Raw genomic sequence first — 20386 nt, forward strand, 5'->3', positions numbered from 1 at the left:
GAAATCTATGTCCAACATACCTTCCGTATAAGTCATGGGATCTTCCTCACTGATTGTGGCTTCCATCAAGTAACTTTCTTGATCATATCTGTAACGAATTGGAGGCCTAGAAACCCAGGTAGATCTTCTAGGTTGGGTATTATCTGGAGCCTGTAGGACATCTCCCATTACTCCTGGACTCTCCTCATCAAAAATAATTTCCTAATCATTGTTGTGTGATTTATGCACAGTTAATTCAGGCAAGTGTACCTTAGTCAAATGTGTGTATAATGATGATAAAAGTGTCGATCCCATAGAGACTAGATCACAATACCAAATCAATTTTAAACTAACCTAAGTTGAACTTGTGAATAAATTAAATAAATAAAAACTAAGAAGAATTAATGCAAATCTAAGAACTTAATAAAAACTTAATCGACAAATGAATGCAGCTAGGGTTTAGATTTCATTAAATCAAGGTTATATAACTACCTATTTAACTTAAGACCAAAAATACCCTAAGCTATATTAAAGTTATTTGCATGTGATGGTGGATTTCCCTAAATTAACTAATAAGCTTTATCAAGTCATATTAATCTTTTATTAATCCAATTCTACCATCAAATTTCTAAGTGGTTGTCAAAAGGAAAAATAAGCATTATATTCTTTGGTAACCTCTAATTGTAGAAGGGAATTTGACTGACTAAGCTTCCTTGATTCCCACACATGAGCTAATCATCTTTCAATATCATAGTCTATCATGCGAGTTTTATTGCCTAAGGATCTAATTCATAACAATCCTTTGGTCAGTCATGCATAAATCATCAAATCATTAAAAGATTTGCCAATTCTTTTAAAGCATTAAGCATAGCAATAAAAATTCCTCATGCAAATAATAAAGGTCTTAAATTGAATTAAATAAATAACTATATAATCTTAAGATCAAAATCCATCTAAACCCTAGCTAAGAGAATTTAGCTAGACATCATTAAATTCAACTTACTCAAGAAAATTAAAGGAGAAACACATCAATAACACATCAAAGAAGGAATAGAATAACAAGAAAACTTTAGCCTTTGAAGGTAGATGACAAATGCAACAACTAAGCCTTTCTCCTTCTTGAATTCGGATTCTTCGTCTCCTTCTATGGTGTTTTGAAATTGCTTCCTCTTCTCTTTTGATGTGCTGAGACTACTTCTTCTTCTCTTTCCTTGCTGAATTCTCTCTAAGGATGTGCCCCTTTGCCTTGAGTCTATGGTCATTTTTATATTGAAGCCTCCCCTCAATTTCTTCTCATTGCAGATTGCTAATTCAATACAAATTAGATCTCTTAGTCTTTATCTTAGTTGAATTTCTATCTCTTTTGCCCTGCCAACTACTAGACAAGAAACTTATAGTTCGAATTTCACTTGATTGGCGGAGGAATTAGGTTGAGTGATAATACAAGAGTTATAATCCTATCTCTTACTTTTAATTAGCCATTTGAATCACCTCAATCCGAGTTGTAGGCAGAAAGTTATGCCCAAAATACGAGAACTATATCAAAATAGGAAATTTCTCGATTTTTGTGCATATATATCAAATCCGATTTTAATGGATTCTCTCCTTCATGGCTACATCATGGAGCATCATTGCTACATAGTCCTTCCTCTGATTATCTTGATCAATTAAATCGAACTCCTCCTTAAAATTGCACAATTAAGCTCCAAATCATCTTGCAAGACAATTTCATCATAATTAGTGCAATACCATGCAAATTCCAAAAACATTATTACCAAAACCATCAAGTTAGAGGTATGAAAATATGTACAAATATAGGCTTATCAAATACCCCCAAACATAGCTTTTGGTCATCCTCGATCAAAATATGAATAAAATCATACTTAAGCTCAAGAATTGATCATGCTTTTGCTTATCTTGATTTTCCAAAGTATATGGCTCAAAGATTGTATAAGATATATAACTTAGAAAGCATTCAAAATACCATCCAAGAGTTATCATGAATCTTATGATAACAAAATATCATCATGAAAATTGAAGTAGGCATGTGTTTTGTCAATTTTCGAGTGTCTTGCATGTTTCTTAGCTCAAATTATGCAAACCAATGGATCTTTAAAATTTTTGGACATTCATAAGCCTTTATTAAGCTTGTAGTATGAGGCCTAGGTAGGGGCTAACAATGAAAGTATAAGGAATTACAAAGCAAAAGAGCATAAAAGGGTATGCACATATAAATGTACTCTCCAGATATCCCCATATTCTTTATTTTTCACATGTATTACAGCCCCCAAACGTATTTCTTTTGATCTTCTGGGGTAATGAATAAACTTTTCAGCACATAATTTTAGGCTTATGATATATTTCTGAAGCCTATTTTCTTTCTTTCTCAACACTTTTTTTTCATCTTCTCTTCTTTCATTCATCAACATCATTGTGCAGAATTAAGCTCTCTCGAATGGTAGTTCATAGTTTTTTAGGTTTGATAGGTTAAGTACAATGAGTGTTAAAGAAAAGAATTCGAATGGTGGTTAATCATATGCTTTGCATATGCCATTCTTTTGAAAAGGTTCAAAATGGTAACTAAGGATTGAAATATATCAAGCTTGGCTTGAAAAAGGCTCAAACGATTCAAAGATGGCCTAAATCATCTCCAAAGTAATATGTTGTCTAGGATTTCGCCTTAAGGGCTAATCAAACAAGTTCTAGAATATCACATAATGATCATATTGTTCCATATATCTCACATAACCATTCACCAAGTTGGACACAATTCATAAAATCATGGCTTTTGTACTCAAGAATTTCAACTTTCATGATACAATAGAGTTAACACGAGAATCAATCAATCCTCAGGATTATCATTTATCTTTCTTTTCTAAGTCATATTCGATTTCAATCAAAAATTTATCATATGCTTTTAGTCATCAAGAAAAATTCAGAAATCACAAATTTAAGCTAAAAGCAAATTTTGACAAAAATTTTGGTGCAATCATACCATGTTCATGCTCTCGGGTTTACAAAAAATTTTCACAAAAAATTGCAATCTCCTCCCTCCCAAACGTAAATTTAACATTGTTCTCAATGTTAAGTAAATTAAAGAGCAAAAAGAAGGGAAATAAACTTTCTTTCGAGTTGGTCTTGTTTTTAGCTATACATGTTGAAATTTCCTGTCCATAGACTCCAAAATTGCAACCAACCTTCATCAATCAAAAGAGAAGAAGGAAACAATAATAACAAGAGAAAGCAAAAATTAAAACAAAACTTAAAAGGAAATAAAGAAACATGAAACAACTAGAATTCCTAAAGTGCATAAATGAAAATTATAGTTCTAAGTTATTCTCGTTAGCTTGACTCTATTTCCATTTTCATGAATCCTTCAAGTGAATGGTGGGCTTGAAAAAAGGATTATGTCCACCATCAATGGAAGGATTCAATCTGAAGGGATAGGATATCCATCATATGGATGCCCAAAGATTGTGGAATAAGGGGGCGAATTTCAAAAGTTTTTCTCTCCCTTCAACTGGGAATCACATTCCTCATTTAGAAAATCATATTTTCAAGGATCATTCTTGAACCATAAACTGAATCAGATCTGAACCAAAAGGAGTAGGGAGAGATAATACCTGATACGGAGAAGCAGTATCTCCCAACGGAGGTGTTCACGCCCAAGGAAGGATCCCCAAATCTGCTCCCACTGAAGATGGCGTAGTGTAGGGTGGAGCAGAATCAGCAGTGTTCTTCAAAAAGAACTTGACCTTTCGCAAGAATCAACTGGATGACATGTGAGCACAGCTTCCTATCAATTCTTTCACAAAGAACTGATGTCAAGATCGAATCTTGACTTTTCCCACAACTGGAGATCAAACTGGAAAAATAGGGCAGCAAGAACAGGGAGGCGGCAAGAAAGAACTCTACAAATATGCTTAATTCTTCCTTCTTGATTCCAGCACTGAAGAGAATCTGAAAGTGATATCTTCTAAAGGCTGCCGCCCTCTCTTGCTTTTGTTAACCTAAAAGATTAGCTCCTGATCCAATTAAGCTGTCTATCCAAATCATATTTGGATTAGATCTCCCTTTAGGTGATAAGAATAAACCCTTATCTTATCTGCAGATTAGATTAGCTTTCTCCTAATCTCATTAGCAATTTTCCAAATCTGAATCACATTCAGATATGGACTCTCTGAGTGGATAGGGTCAAGACCCTATCCTATCTACTAATCCATCTCAGAATTCACCCCATTATTGACTAACTAAATAGCCCAGTTCAAAATGGGCTTTAGGCCCACTAAGCTTATGTGCTCACTTAACCTTCCTAACTGCTGCCCAGTTGGACTTCCATGTATGGCGTGGGACCGAAACATTGATCTACACATCAGCCACATGGGTTCGGCCCAGCCCTTGTTACAAGGCCTGGCCGAATACACTGTTATGGACAGTGCACCCCCTGAAAACCATCTCATGGTCTCTATGGGCCCAACACTTACCCTAAGTGGTCATTGGGCCAAACCACCTTGTAACACCCAGGGACTGTGGGCAGATGCAAGATTAGCCCATCAGGTATTATCCTCAATGGTCTTACACTCAACCTCTCAGCCCATAATGATCATACACTGCCCGACAAGAGATGACCTCTCCCTCGGCTGCAAGGAACAGTGTTGCACTCTCTGCTTATATGGATCCTGTGAATTAAAACCTTTTGCAAACATTTCGATACCATAATATATATACTTTTATCTCTCATATAAAATATATTTTGCAAAATAAATCTCAACGATTGAAATCGGCTGCCGACAGTCTTGGTTTCCATCAGTGAGAGTGCATCCTCGATCATTACCTTTGTCCGACAAAGGGGCTGATCCTGTCACTATGATCACCCACTCAGATGAATTCTCAAACTGTCCCAACATACCCAGGTTTTGACCCCCGCTAAGGATCTCACTGATTGGTATATCAAAGACAGCCCAATCCAACACCTAGTGTAGTATCATAATCGAGTCTAGGGGTCGGGTGTAACTTTTCAGTTTTGCCCATCAATCTCCAAGGTCTAGGGCAATATTAAAAATTTGGTTCAGTTCAAAGATTCAATTAATCCTACACTGTATGTGCCTAGGGTCTCACCCCGATAGCTAAGACAAGCCACCCCAACCGACTTGGTGGCACCACAGTGTCAGCCTTGTCAGGATATGTCTCCCCAGACCGACCCACTAGTTGTGAACATTCTAAACTAACACGAGTCTCATTAAGTGTCCAGTTTAAGGGTATTACACAGAAACATACCAAGAGAACATGAATCAACTATGCACTTTTATTCATTTACAATAAATTCATAAAATACATCATCTTGATTGAAGCTAAGGGCATACAAAACTGTCTAATACAATCTGCAATGGATGGAATCGCTAGGGCTTTTGGTCCACCTAACCAATGCAATGAATATTGATGGGTTCGATTAACCAAGATTATTTGGCATTCTCATAAGCTAATGTCTTTCCAATTTTTATTTAATATTCTCTCTCGAGATATACTAAACCTACGCCCATCAGGTAGCCCTTCGATCTCTCGAGTAGGACTCCCAAGATGGGATTGCATTAAGTCCAAGAAGACCATAAAATTCAGATAAATCATGTATATATATCTCTATATACTATTCAATTCACACTATGAATTATTCAGTTGATTATGTGAATTCCTCTCTCGATTCATTCACATAACTCAAATCAATCAAGAGGTGGCCAAGCTCTTGATTGCATTAAGAACAATAATTCATAGACTATATGAAAATCACAATCTTGGATAAATCATAAAGATAAAAATATATTCATTAACATGATTAGGCTTTCCTCAGCCCTAGCAAGAAACAAATCAGTTCATGATAGAAGAATTAAAGAAAACAAAGGGAAAGAAAGAACTCTTGGAATCGCCCATGATGCTGAGATCTCCTCCTCTTGCTGCCACCTTCTTCTTGAATTCTTGCTCATTTCTTGACTGATTGCTCCTTTCTTCTTGATTCAATCCCCAAGATTGAGTGATTATGTGATCCTAAAGCTGGTCTGCCCCCTCCTTTATATAGCTTTAAGGGGAGGGGGTGGTCTCCTACTTCCTCTTGAAGTTGATCTTTACAAGAATAGAAAGTCCTATCCTAATTCTAATCTTATCTCTTTATCTAATGAACTCAATCCTTTTATCTCTCTAAGATTACATCAAGAATTTAGATCTGGAAGGACTCTTCTCAGTTTCTTGCTCTTGGATTCGTATTAGACCTCCTTTGCGAATTGGGCTTCAGCTAGTCTTTTCTGTAAGTTGTGCTTCAGCTTCGGATTGGGCTTTCCTATGAATTTGCCCCATTTTTAGGCCCAGTTTATCTTTGATGCAGGCTGAATATACGAAAGTCCAAAACATGAAAGTTGTGGCTTTTTCTCTTATCTTTCCAGTGGGTCTTGAATCAGCCCATTCAGAGTTCGGATACATGAGTTAGGCCCAGATTACTGAACGATGTCGAAACTGTGAAAAATCATCCGATTTGTCTTTCTTTGCTCCTGATGCCATCTTTCATGCCCTGAACAGAAATATGAGTCCAATTAGATGCTAATTTGGTATAAAGACATAATAATTGGGGATAAAAATATGATAACTTATACTCTCATCACAATGGGTTTGATGAAACCTACTTTTAGGGCTCACTCTACTTCTATGATTTTTAGGGCCACTTATTGCTTGAAGGCACGTTGAGATTGTTTTACAGGGCTATATTTGGGGTTATTGCATATTGAATGCTTGGAAAGCATTAAGTCCAACCCTAGCATTTGGTTGTATGACCAAGCGAGGACATCTTGAAACTCTGTCAACCATAGATTAAATCTTAGCATGGTGTCTAATAGTGTCCCTATAGTTTCGTTGTGGGAGTAAGGTTTAGTACCTTTCAATAATTCAATTAGTTTCGTTCTATCTTCTTGTTGTAGCTTGGCTGAGATGTATAATGGCCTACAATCCTCCTTTCTGGTGACCATGTCAATATCTTCTAGTGGCTCTTCCACTGCGTTGGCTGAGATGTATTCGATGGTTTCTTTGGATTTGTCCTACTACAGGTGTTTCTTTAGTTATCTAATCGTAGTTATTTACTTTGAGTACACGTTTGTAGGAGTCGAGATATATACCTTATGTACTACTTTTATTGTTGCGATGGGTCATTTTCTTTTAGTGATGTGAGCATCGCGATGTCATTATTTTGCAATTCTAGAGGTGTGCTCTTAGCAATGTGTTTCTAATGGGACACAAAAGGATTTGTAGTATGTTTATTGATAACCAAGTATGTACAGTAATTATATGTTATTTAAGTAAATATAGCAAAGACATTCATACATCCATAGTGGTTTTCTTTGTGATGTGGGTGCCATCTTCTTCATACTCCTCGATGATTGTGTAGTAGCTTTTCCCATTTTCATCTATCACTCTCACCCAATGCAAGTGTTTCTTTTGCTCTGCAATAATAGGAGCCACACTCATTAGTTCGGGTAGGCACATCGCCTCCACCTTCACTACTCGCGTTTCTCCATCCTCGACAAGTTCTGTGTAGTAAATCTGGTGTTGTAGGTGTGCCTCTGACTTCCCGAATGGGACACGAGTTGTTGGGATTTGGATGGTCCTTCCTCAATACTTGGCTTTGATGCATTGGTGGTAGGTCGATGAGACCAATGCCAAGTCGTGTATTAGAGGCCATCTAAGGAGATCATGTTAAGTAGTCCTTCTCATGATCACATAGAAATCTTGTTCAGTGAAGAATGGACCAATGGAAATCGAGAGTGTAATGGAACCCATGGTGATAGACGCGTTTCCACTAAAGTCTGTGACTTCCATAGGCAGTCCTTTGACTTCTTCCTCCCGTATGCTCATTAGCTTTAGGGAGTGTACTAAGATGAGGTTCAAAGAGCTGCCTTGGTATATTAATGACCGCTGCATTTCATAGCCCCCTACCTTGGTTGTTATGTACAAAGGTCGATTGTAGTGGGGGTCTGTGGCGAGCATGTCTTCCATGGCGAACTCGACGTTCAACTTATCCATGCGATATGGCTCCAATGGCCTTTTGAAGGACTCTACTAATGCTCTAATAGTAAGTTGTCGGACTACGTTATTGGCTCCTTGTTTTCTGAATAATTGTTGGAAGTTTGCATTTTGCTTGAAGCATTGCACCAACATGTCCACACTGTCATGGGTCGATGTTCCAACGGCATTGATACTCCCTCCTTGTGGATGTCTAAGGAGGGGGTTAGTCTCTACTCATCCTTCTATGCGAAAAGCCACCGCAAGGTCAAACCGTCCATCAAGTCGTTATTCATTGATTGGTTGTAATTGCACCACCTTGGCCCATGCCTGTCCTTCTTAGGGTCGATTCCGGCTGGCGGTGGGGTAGGATGATGATGCGGTCCTCCACCAATTTATTCATGATCATAATCACCTCACCCTTGTTGTAGGCAAATGGCAGTGGGGGTGGTGGTAGTGAGGAGTTGTTCCATCGACCTTGGCCGTTGTTGCGATAGTATGGTCCTTGGTTGGGGGACTGGGTGCTTTGGGATTTGCAATTGACAGCATACGCTGCTATCCTGGTGTAAGTACATAGTTGTCACTAAGACCATCAGAGTACAGAAGGTGTCAAATGAACATTACACGGATGCTTGCGATGAATCCATAACCCATCACACGTTTGCGATGAGTTCATAGCTCATCGCAAATCTGCAATGAACTCATACCCGGGATAGGTTGAAATGAACTTCAGCTAGCGCAAATCCACGATAAAGCTTGGACACGCACTAAACTATGATGACCTATAAGATGTGCGTGGTTTTGCAATGAACCCCGAACACGCATTGAGCTGTGATGAACCCGACACCCTTACAGAACTATGAAATCATAGCAGATTGGGATTAAAAGCCAGTTACACGTGCGTCTTTAAATTATGCATGCGGGTTTAATGAAAGTATGCATGCCAAACAATGATGTCACACATGCCACGTCAGTATAATAGGGTCACATACAGAGAGAATCCGAAAGGGATAGGATTTCCTGAAAGCATGCTTTTATCACAAAACACTAAACCATAAAGGTTTTCCCATTCAAAAAAAAATTCCACAAACATGCACTCAATGCCATCTTCTAAGATATGTAAGATATGTTATCATCTAGTTCTAAAGTTTTATCATTTTGTGGTTTTAAAACATAGTTTTTATTTTTCTTATAGTAAAAAATATGTCTTTAAGTTATGTTAACAAATTTAAAATGAGTTTTTACACATTCACCACACCTCTTGCAATGTATTTTGAGTCTTGCAATGAAGTTATGATACACTGATATGTTCTGAATAATATGATATAACTGTTGTTAATAGATATATTTTGATTTGTGCGATGAATCTTGACCATGCTTAATATATATATACATATGTACATATACATATGTGCCCAGATTCACTGGCAACCCCGGGCACATTCATATCTCCTAGCAACCCTAGGATTGCACATTCATATATCTGCATGCTCCATGCGAAGGCCTTATTCCAGCAGGTGCGATCTTACATACCCTGGTCTACCAAGTATGCCGCATTCTCCATGCAAAGGCCCTGTTTCAACAGGTGTACTCTTACATACCTTGGTCTGCCCAGGATGCCGCATGCTCCATGCGAACGCCCTGTTCCGATGGGTGTGATCTCAAAAACCCTGGTCCACCCAGGATGTTGCATGCTCCATGCGAAGGCCCTGTTCCTTCAGGTGCAATCTTACATACCCTGGTCCGCCCAAGATGCCATATGCTCCATGTGAAGGGCCTATTCCAGTAAGTGTGATCCTACATACCCTAGTCCACCTAGAATGTTGCATGCTCCATGCGAAGGCCCTGTTTTGGCAAGTGCAATCCTACATACCCTGGTCCACCCATAATGTCGCATGCTCCATGTGAAGGCCCTGTTCTGGCAAGTGCACTTTTACATACCCTAGTCCGCCCAAGATGCCACATGATCCATGCTAAGGCCCTGTTCTGGCTGGTGCGATCCTACATACCCTAGTTTGCCCAGGATGCCGCATACTCCATGTGAAGGCCCTATTCTGGCAGGTGCGATCCTACATACCTTGGTCCACCCAGAATGCCGCATGCTCCATGTGAAGGCCGTGTTCCAGTAGGTGCGCTTTCACATACCCTAGTCCGCCAGGTTGTCGCATGCTCCATGCGAAGGCCCTATTCCGGCAGGTGCGGTCCTACATACCCTGGTCTGCCTAGGTTGCTACATGCTCCATGCGAAGGCCCTATTCCGTCAGGTGCGCTGTCACATACCCTAGTCCACCCAGGATGCTGCATGCTCCATGTGAAGGCCCTGTTCCAGCGGGTGTGCTCTCACTTACCTTGGTCTACCCAGGATGTCGCATGCTCCATGCTAAGGCCCAGTTCTGGCATGTGTACTCTTACACGCCCTGGTCTACCCCGGATGCTGCATGCTCCATGCGAAGGCCCTGGCAATCCCAGGCGTGTCCTTACATTCTCTGGCAACCCCAGGCGCATTTATATAACTTGGAAACCCAAGGCTTGCACTTAATTTCCCCAACAACCCCGGCAAGGCCATGACAACCTAAGGTGTATTCACGTCCCTAGAAAACCCTTGGGGAGCTTCATCAATATCAGGTACGGTTCCTACCTTTTTTATGGTGATACTTTATCCAACTTATAAGCACAATGGTCTAAGGGGGAGCAAACTCCACATGTCCTTTACATCAACGTCAACATTTTTCTAAAGGGTTTTGCCCCTCATTCGAAATTCCCTTTCTATGAAATGACAATTATCTACTTATTTACACAACATTGCTTGGGATAACTTCTTCACACCTAATAGTATCTCAGATGTTGGAATAACACTTCGCTTTCTCCCATAGCAACTTGCGACAAAGTTTACTATGCCTATCCTAACATTCGATTATGATTCTATTCGAGGCTCAATCCTAAAAGACCTGATTACGATTATTTCCTAAAAATGGTAGCGAAGTGCCTTCCAATGACATTGGAGCACTTACAGCTTCTTTCATCTCAAACAACGCTTAACATTCGCATTGAGTCTCCAAAATAAGGGGCACTTACACCCCTTGGCAACCCCGGGGATGCTTTAGTGACATCAGGTATTTTCTCTGCCTAATACAGATACTCAATTTAACTTATAAATGCAACAATTTGAGACAGACAATAACACTTTGCTATGGACAATGCGCAATCAAATACTTCCCTCAAGAGAATACAAAAACTCGTCACAAAAGGCATCAAATGACTACCTTGAGCCCTAAACCATATCACTCAGAGACTTATTTTCCTCGTGCATGACAACATTCATCTCATTCCCCGGTAAGTCATAGTCCCCCATTAAAAGGTTCAATATCACCTTTCCCAAGTGCATACTAAGTTGTTACATCATACCGAGATAACCTTATCACACCTAGTGATGTTCCAGGAAACGGAACAATAAGCAAATTTCCTTCTTCTCTCTAAGCGTTTTGAGATACGGAGGTGTTCGCTCACGAATTGAAGGTAACAAGTTGCAAAACCAAGTTGTCTACCCACAACAATAATCAATCAAGTGTTTTTCTCATAAGATGGCCAAAATTCTTTTCAAAAAGCTGAGACTCATGAATAATGATGCTAACAAAGTAGTGCAGGGACTATCCTTGTGCTATTGCTAAATCATCTCATCATTTGTGTATTGGCATCTAAGGCAACTTCCGTCATTCGCATTTTACTATCTTTGCCTGCCTTTTGATATCTGCGATAAAGTATATCGCACCGATACTAATGCTTGTATGCGATGAAGACCGACAAACACATAACGATTACCTCATTCAAGAAAATCACTCGAACACCGGCAAGGATCTTGCCACTAATGACCTTTTGTCTTCCAAAACAATGTCCACTCCGAAACTAAAGGGAGCGTAAAATTCCATCTCCTGTGATAGTTCATAAATACAGTGTAGTTATACTTGTGATAGTACTTCATCGCAATCTAGGATAAGCAGTTTCAGAGATACTCAACTGTAACCATGGGTAGTCATTTGATGCCTTTTGTGACTATGGGTGTCCACATAGAAGCCCAATCCTTCTTCATATCAACTATATTTTTTAAAAACTTGCCCACGTGCCTCAAGGTCCATCCAATCCTTCACCTTCCCTTCATATCCAACCGCCACCTAGCTTAAGTTTTTCTCGATAAAAAACATTCTATCAAGATACAGGGGTGCGGAATATTAAAGCAGCCAACTGTTCATTTCACTTGTCTATTGATACAATAACTTCTATCAAGAAATAGGGGGGCTAAAATAGAGAAAGTATTGAGCTATACATTACAAAATGCTCCTATGATGTTTCTGACACTTACACCTGCAAAAATTCCGATGAAGAAAGCAAATACAAATTAGCATGACACCCTACCAAAAAGACAAGGGGGCTGAATCACAAAATGAAAACATTTTCCGCACACAAAGTTTGTAGAACATCTTGCCAAGAACAGAAGCGATCACTAGACCTAATGCAAAAAGATCAGGATGCCACAACATCTACGATTCTCATTCTCATCACCCCATCGCAAAACCCCAAAACAAACATGACGACAAAATGCTTATCAGTAAGTGGATAAGCAGGGGGGCTAATGTAGGTACATAGTGGTCACTAAGACCATCAGAGTACAACAGGTGTCAAACCAACACTACATGGATGCCTGTGATGAATCCATAACCCATCACACGTTTGCAATGAGTTCATAGCTCATTGCAAATCTGCAATGAACTCATACCCAGGACATGTTACAATGAACTTTGGCTAGCTCAAATCCGCAATAAATCTTAAACACGTGCAAATCTATGATGACCTATAAGACACGCACAGATTTGCGATGAACCTCAAACACGTGCGGAGCTGCGATGAACCCGACACCCTAACAAAACTGCAAAATCATAGTAGATCAGGAATAAATGCCGGTTACACATGCGTCTTTAAATTATGCATGTAGGTTTAATGAAAGTACGCCCGCCAAACGATGATGTCACCCATGCTACGTCAGTATAATAGGGTCACATATAGAGACAATTCTTCCCCAAGGGGAGACAACACAATAACTTGGACCTAGGGTTTCTCACAAAGGGGGATTCTCCCTTCTCTCTTCTCTTCCTCCCTCTTCTCCTTGTCCTTTCTCTCTCTTTCCCACTACCATCTTTGGACCTTCAGAGAACTAACAAACTGGTAGGAGTCCACGGTGAAAACACTTGGCATATGATAGTCCCGATGTGATAGTCTACATTGTAGGGGCTGTAAAGGTTCATGCCATTCTTTTGGCACACTTCTAGAGCTGGCTAAAGGTTTCCACTTCGACATTTTCAATGTCGATTCGGTAGGTTTGGTGCATTCCTTGTATGCATTGTTCCATGAAACTTTTCTTAGGCACGTGTTCCCTGAAAACTGAGTTAGTCATCTTCTAGAAGTGCATGACATAAGGCTAGGAGGTCTTCTCCAATGTGCTGCTCTATGTTCTAAAGGTCCGCCATTGTTTTCCTCCATTCGAGGGTAAACCATTTGGATAGGAACCTTTTCATAAGTTCAACCCAAGAATCAATGCTCCCAGTTGTTAGCTTAACAAACCAAGAATACACTGGTCCAGTTAGTGATTTGAAAAATTCTCAAACTTTGAAATTGCTGTCCAAGGTGAATGCCCCTAGGGCATCTTGGAATTTTTTGATGTGTTCTTGTGGACTCCCTTTCTTGCCGTCATACAAGGCCCACTATTGTGGTGATGTGTAACCAGTGGGGTAAGGTTTGTACAAAATACGATTGGAGTATGGCTTTTGGAGTGTATGGGTTGGATTTTGTTTTGGCTTTCTTCTATTAATCCCTAAACATAGTCCCTAATTTCCATCTGACTAACGGGAACTTTGGCCATTGTATTTCCTTGGGTCGTTGTACAGGTCTACTTAGTGATGGAGAGATGTGTCTTCTGGGCCGTATTGAGTATAGGTGAGCAATTAATTGCTGATGAGTATCTCTCAGTCACTCTGAGAGTCGAAGCCCCAGAGCGACTAGAGGGCATGGGTGTAGAAGGGCCAGTGGGGGTAAATGAAGAGTGCTCGGGTGTGGATGCCTTCTATAGTAGTAGATGTAGGTTGCTTATCATCTAGGCATGCATCTGTTCTATCCGATCGAAGAGTGCTTCGAAACTGTAGACTTTATGGGATAAGATCTCAATGTTTTCTTGGTCAGCGGTTTCCTAAGCAACTTTATCCTCAAGCTCAATATTAGTGTTCTCGAGGTTATCATATTGCTCCTTAAGGATAATCATGTTTCTCTTTAGGGATAGGGGAAAGGTTGACTCTATGAGCGGTCATTCTTTATGGTCAGGGATGGAACTAGAGATTCTAATGTAAGTATGGTGGTAAGGCTAGATTAGGTGGTCTCCTTGAAGAATGAAGAAGGGTTAGGGTTGAAGACTATGAGGAAAAAAATGAGTAAGCTTCTGCTTCCAGGGAATCTCAATAGGGTCAAGTAGTAAGGGTGGTCGAAGAGAATATCTCGATCGTACTTTTCAACCCCCTTTTATAGGGGAAGTCGTGATACCTTAAGGAGAAGGATTTCGAAAAGGGTTTGACTCCCATTAGGAAAGGGAATCCTCGTCTTTATGTTTGTTATCAAAGGAATGCCACTAGGGTTTCTTGACGTGTTGTCGTAGGCACCCAAAAATAAAACCTATACTACTAAAATTAAATGCAGTAGGGCGAGTAAGGATCGTTCCCACAGAGAGTATCTACCCTAGTTTGTGTGTTGCGTGAACAATGATGGAGGGGGGGTTTGTATGTAACGAAAACCAGAATTAATAAGAAAGAAAACTAAATGAGAAGCAATGCAAATCAAGGTACTGAAATTGCTCAAAAGAATGAATTTTGGTCTAAGTCAACATCCACAATCAGAATTTCACTACTGCTCATCGATGCAAAGATATATCAATTCAGACTTTGAATATTCATCGTAGGAATTATTTTCCTGTATCTCCCTAATCACAATTAATCGGGAAAAAAGTGATCCACTTAACCCTTACTATTGAACAATCCCTAAACAAGCGTTAAAGATTTAATCTAGTAGTAGCCTTAAGCATTAGAGATCGATGAAGCTAAACAACACAAGCACAAGTAGTTGCATTTGATTCAGTCGAGTGTTCTTCCTAAGATCTAACAATTTCCGACGCAGCAAATCATTAAACCCTAGTTGCTTCACAGATTAGAGGGATCAAACAATTACATATCTGATATTTAACATAGCAGTAGATTGCAATGAAAAATAAACTAGTAGGCCTCCTAGCAATCAAACGAAACAATCATAAACATGAACATAGAAGAACATTCGATATTCAAAGCATAAATCAAACAATAAATCAACATGCTCATGGTGAAAACTCAAGAAAGAATTGGAGAGGAAGAAGAGAGAGGCCACAGCCTAGGTCCGATATTCTCTTTCTTCTTTTTCCTCTTCTTTTCTTCCTCTCTACTTCCCCCAAGAGAAGCCTACAAAATCTCCTAAAATTTCTCTAGATAACAGTCTCCAAGTCTAGCTTATCAAGAAAAATATTAAAAATAAAATAAAACAAAGTTCTAATGCAAGTGAGAGAGTGGTGATTTCCGCATATGAAAACTTGAAGGCTAAGGAAAGTTTTCAGCACGTCATCGGTGCGGTTGCAGCTACTTTGGGCCCAATTTCGACCTCAATTCAGTCAATATCTATCAAAGCTCAAAACATAAAAGTTGTAAAGATTTTCCTTATCGTTCCAAAGCATCTATCATCTCAATCGGAGCTCGGATGAGAGAGTTATGACCAAATTACGATGCGGTGCCAAAACTATCCAGAATTACCCGATTAGCTTTGTTTTTCACTTAATGCCTCCATTTCTGCCCTAAATCAAAATATAAGAATAACGAATCCATTTAAGCACTAAATAAGTATAAAAGACTAAACATTAATGGAAAAAAATATGATATTTTGCATTCTCATCAAATCCCCCCGCACTTAGCTTTTGCTCATCCTTAGCAAAACTCGAATTCACTTTCCCAAAAACACCAAGGTCACAGTGCCATCAGTAAAGAATAACTAAGCTCTTCAATACTCATAACACATCATGAACAAACATTATTAACAATTTTCAAATACTTAGTAAGCATTTTCAGTCGAAGATGGAATAAACTAAATACGTAGATCCTCACAGAGATAAACACTTAACTCTCATGTTTGAAGGGTATGTGTTTCGCTCAAATTCATTCCAATGGAAATGATCTACCATAGGCTTGCATATCTTCTCATTCTCCACCACTGGGATCACATGCATAACATGAATCAAAAGGACTTCTCAAGGGTTGTAACGGGGCTTAGGATCAAGGTGGGGAATATTTGGGAATGTAGCTTAAAAGTCAACGAAACTAGTAGAGCAAAACTAAATCATCTAAAGCTCGAATGCATAAGACATGTAAAACCAACCACTCCATTCAGCAACTTCTTCAATTTTGCTTTAATGCATTCAAAGCATGTAAAACTCCTGCATTGGAAAAGAGATCATTAAAATGAACACTTTTTGTTTGCAGCAGGGAACAATCCTTCACAACAGCTTCCACCTTTGTATGTATAAGCAGCCCTTTTTTCTTGGAATTTAAGGAGGGGCATGGATAGTTTGTAACATCAAAAGCAATTTCCTCCATTCCTTCCTTTCATCTTTACCTTTTTTTTCTCTTTTTCTTTTTTCTTCAAAGCATATCAATCATTGGAACTCACAAATCGAGAATGAAAACATGTTCCATTTCACCATTCATAACTATGCCACGAATCTAGACACCCCCACACTCGAAACTTGCACATCCATACATATCATAATGATGAATAACTCCACTAGTTCTACAGCTTGGGTGAGGGTATTATCTTCTTCTCGGGTTTAAAACTTATAACATGGGTTCAAAATGAACAAAAAAGGTCAATAAAGCTCAAAGGAGTTCAACAAAGGGGATTATTTATCACAAGGTAGGGTATTTGGCTTATGTAGCTTATAAAAAAAAGGGCCTTAATCATGTTCATGCATTCTTGTGTCAATGTGATTTTGAAGATAATCAAGGCAAGTTCTAGAGAAACAAATCCATGGAAGAATATCTCACATGAAAGAAAATAGTGGGACTGATGTGGATGTGTCATTCCAAAGGCTCAAAATCTCACCAGCTTTTGTCTACTAGATTTAGTCACTACCATTCTCAAGGAAAATAACTAGACTAATTAATTCTAAGTTGGAAGATTACTTATCCAATCATGTTATGAGATTTTCAAGAATAATTGAATCTTGCGTATGGCATACGCAACCTAAATCCCCTCCCCCACACTTAAAACTTACATTGTCCCCAATGTAAGGTGAAATGCAATGAAAGGGAAAAAATAATAACTAAAACATAAATGCAAAAATAAGAAGAGAAAGAAAAAATGAACTTCCCCTTTTTTTTAATTAGCATAAACCGGATCCTCAAGGTCCAATTGTTCCACATTCCCACATTCTCTACTTCGAAGCCTTCATAGAAATGTTTGAGTCTATGGCCATTCACCTTGAATGCTTTGGAAGTTGCTAAACTTTGAATTTCAATTGCACTATGAGGAAAAACATTAGTAACAACAAAGGGTTCAATCCAACAAGAATGCAACTTACCTGGAAATAGATGAAGCCGTGAATGGTAAAGAAGGACTTTTTGACCAACTTTAAACTCCTTCCTAGAGACCATTTTGTCATGAAAAGCCTTCATCTTTTTCTTGTAAATTCTTGCACTCTCATAGGCATTATTGTGAATTTCCTCTAACTCTTGTAGTTGCAACCTCCAGTGCTTTCCCCTTTCATCCATCATGGGTTTCTTTGTGGTTGACGAGAAGGTTTTGCTCCCTCTTCAAGTAGAATACGATGCATTCATTTAGATAGGCTGATTCCTTCAATATCCGCAATCGTCCATCCAATAGCCGTCTTATGCTCCTTAAGGACCTACACGAGCTTTTCTTCTTGTGGTGCGCTAAGCCTACTGGAGATGATCACTGGTAACGTCTCTCCATCTCCAAGAAGCACATACTTGAGGTGACTGAGGAGAGGCTTCAAATCTGGAATAGGGGCCTGCAAAATAGAGGGTAAAGGTCTCCCACTAGAAATTGGTAACGTAATATAAGGAATGTTACCTGACTATTGTAACTCTGGAGAATCATTCAATGCTGCAATAGTTTCCTACAAATTAGAACTCAAGGTTAACTCCTCTTTCTCAGGATGCTTACTAATGGAAATTTCCAATCCATATTTTCCATCAAGTTCAAAGACTTCCTGTGCTAAAGAATTAATCACATCAACAGAATGAATAGGATTATCATCAGTAGGATATTTCATGGCATCATAAATATTAAACTTAACAATTTTAGCATCAACTTCCATGGTGATTGTGCCACTATGAACATCTATCTTAGTCTTGGATGTCTTTAAGAATGGTCTCCCTAGAAAAATAGGAGTGGTTTGATCACCATTATCCATATCAAGCACGTAGAAATCAGTAGGGAAAACCAAATCATTTACTTTCACAAGAACATCCTCGACTACACCCTTAGGATAGGCATTAGATCTATCAGCTAATTGAATCACAACACTAGTTTTATTCAAATGTCCAAGTTTCAAAGAAGCATATATAGAATATGGCATGACATTGATAGAAGCTCCTAAGTCTAACATGGCCTTCTCTATTCTAGTGTTACCTATCGTGCAAGGGATAGTGAACATACATGGATCTTTGCACTTTGTAGGGAGTTTTCTTTGAATGACTGCAGAAACATTCTCCCCTACTCTCACCTTCTCACTTCCTTTCAGTTTTTGTTTCCTCTTGTGTACACAGTTATTTCAGGAATTTAGAATAACGAGGTACTTGTTTAATAGCATAAAAAAGGGGAATATTTTCCTCGCATCTATGAAAAGTCTCATAAAAATCCTTAAATTGCTCATCTTTTCTAGATTCTGCTAAAGCTTGAGGAAAATGAGGTACTGGTTTATAATTAGAAAGAGGTGGAAACTTATGCTTAGGTACGTCATCATCATTGGGAATGACGTTTTTCTCCTTTTCTTGCTTCGACGATGTAGGGGCTGCCTTTGCTAGAATCTCAGCCTCTTTACCACTTCTCAAAATGATTGCACTTACATTTTCTCTTGGATTCACAACCATTTGAGAGGGTAATTTCCCCAAACTTTATGCCTCTAACCGACTAATTGCGGTTGCCATTTGCCCCATCTGATTATCCAAGCGTTGGATACTGGCCCTTGTCTTTTTCTGAAATTGTTTCGTCTTCTGTTGAAATAACAAAGTATTAGTCGCAAGAGATTTAACAATATCTTCTAAAGACATACCAGAATTAGAAGTTTGTCCCGACTGTTGTCTAGGGTGGTATGGCTGATATTGTGGGAAACTTGGGTGGTTCTATGGATTCCCATAGCTGAGATTGGGGTGATCTCTCTATCCTGGATTATATGTGCTCGAATAGGAATCACACTTCCTTTGCGGTTACCCCGAAAAACCAACTGCCGCATTCACCTGCTCAATGGGATCCTCTTGAAGAGTTGGGCACATATCGGTTGGATGCCCTACTACCAAACAAATCCCACAAGCCTTCTCTGTTTGCATATTACCTGCAGCCATTTGACGAACAAGGAAAGTTAGACTCGCAATTTGTTGTTCAAGGGAAGAGATATTTACCTCATTAACATGCTTTGATAGAGGGTCAAGCCTAGAGCTGAATTGTTGAGAATTGGCCGCCATATTTGTAATCAAGTTTCTCACGGCCTCAGGAATTTTGTCCACAAAGCTCCTCCACTAGCAGCATCAATCATGCTCCTATCAGTGGGTTGAAGACCCTCATAGAAATACTGAATGAGTAGTTGCTCACTGATTTGATGATGGGGGCAGCTTGCACATAATTTTTTAAAACGTTCCCAGTATTCATGTAAGGACTCCCCGTTGTACTGCCTTACACTACAAATTTCTTTTCTAATATTGGCCGCCCTTGAAGCTGGGAAATACTTCTCCAAAAATAACCTCTTCATCTCGTTCCATGTGGTAATACTCCTGGAGAGTAGATAATAGAGCATCCTTAGCAGAATCCTTCAAAGAAAATGGAAAGGCTCTTAATTTAATTTGTCCTTTAGTCACCCCCGTAGGTTTCATACTCGTGCATGCCACATGAAGCTCCTTCAAATGCTTGTGAGGATCCTCACCTGCAAGACCATGAAAAGTGGGCAAGAGATGTATCAATCCATTCAAAAGTAGAATCAACATCTAAAGTAAGAAATGTTATGCATAAGGGTTGTTGATTCAAA

General features: G+C 39.1%; 1 non-coding gene across 1 annotated transcript; it reads left to right on the top strand.

Annotated features, from left to right (window-relative positions):
• The first annotated feature begins 19958 nt into the window (after window positions 1–19958).
• LOC148871649 (small nucleolar RNA R71) lies at window positions 19959–20065 on the top strand. The gene has a single exon (XR_016108588.1). It is a non-coding gene; the product is annotated as a small nucleolar RNA R71 (small nucleolar RNA).
• The last annotated feature ends 321 nt before the right edge of the window (window positions 20066–20386 follow it).

The sequence above is a fragment of the Nelumbo lutea genome, chromosome 2 (assembly GCF_056320005.1).
Source record: "Nelumbo lutea isolate HS-2025 chromosome 2, American lotus-T2T, whole genome shotgun sequence".
In the NCBI taxonomy this organism is placed as follows: Eukaryota; Viridiplantae; Streptophyta; class Magnoliopsida; order Proteales; family Nelumbonaceae; genus Nelumbo; species Nelumbo lutea.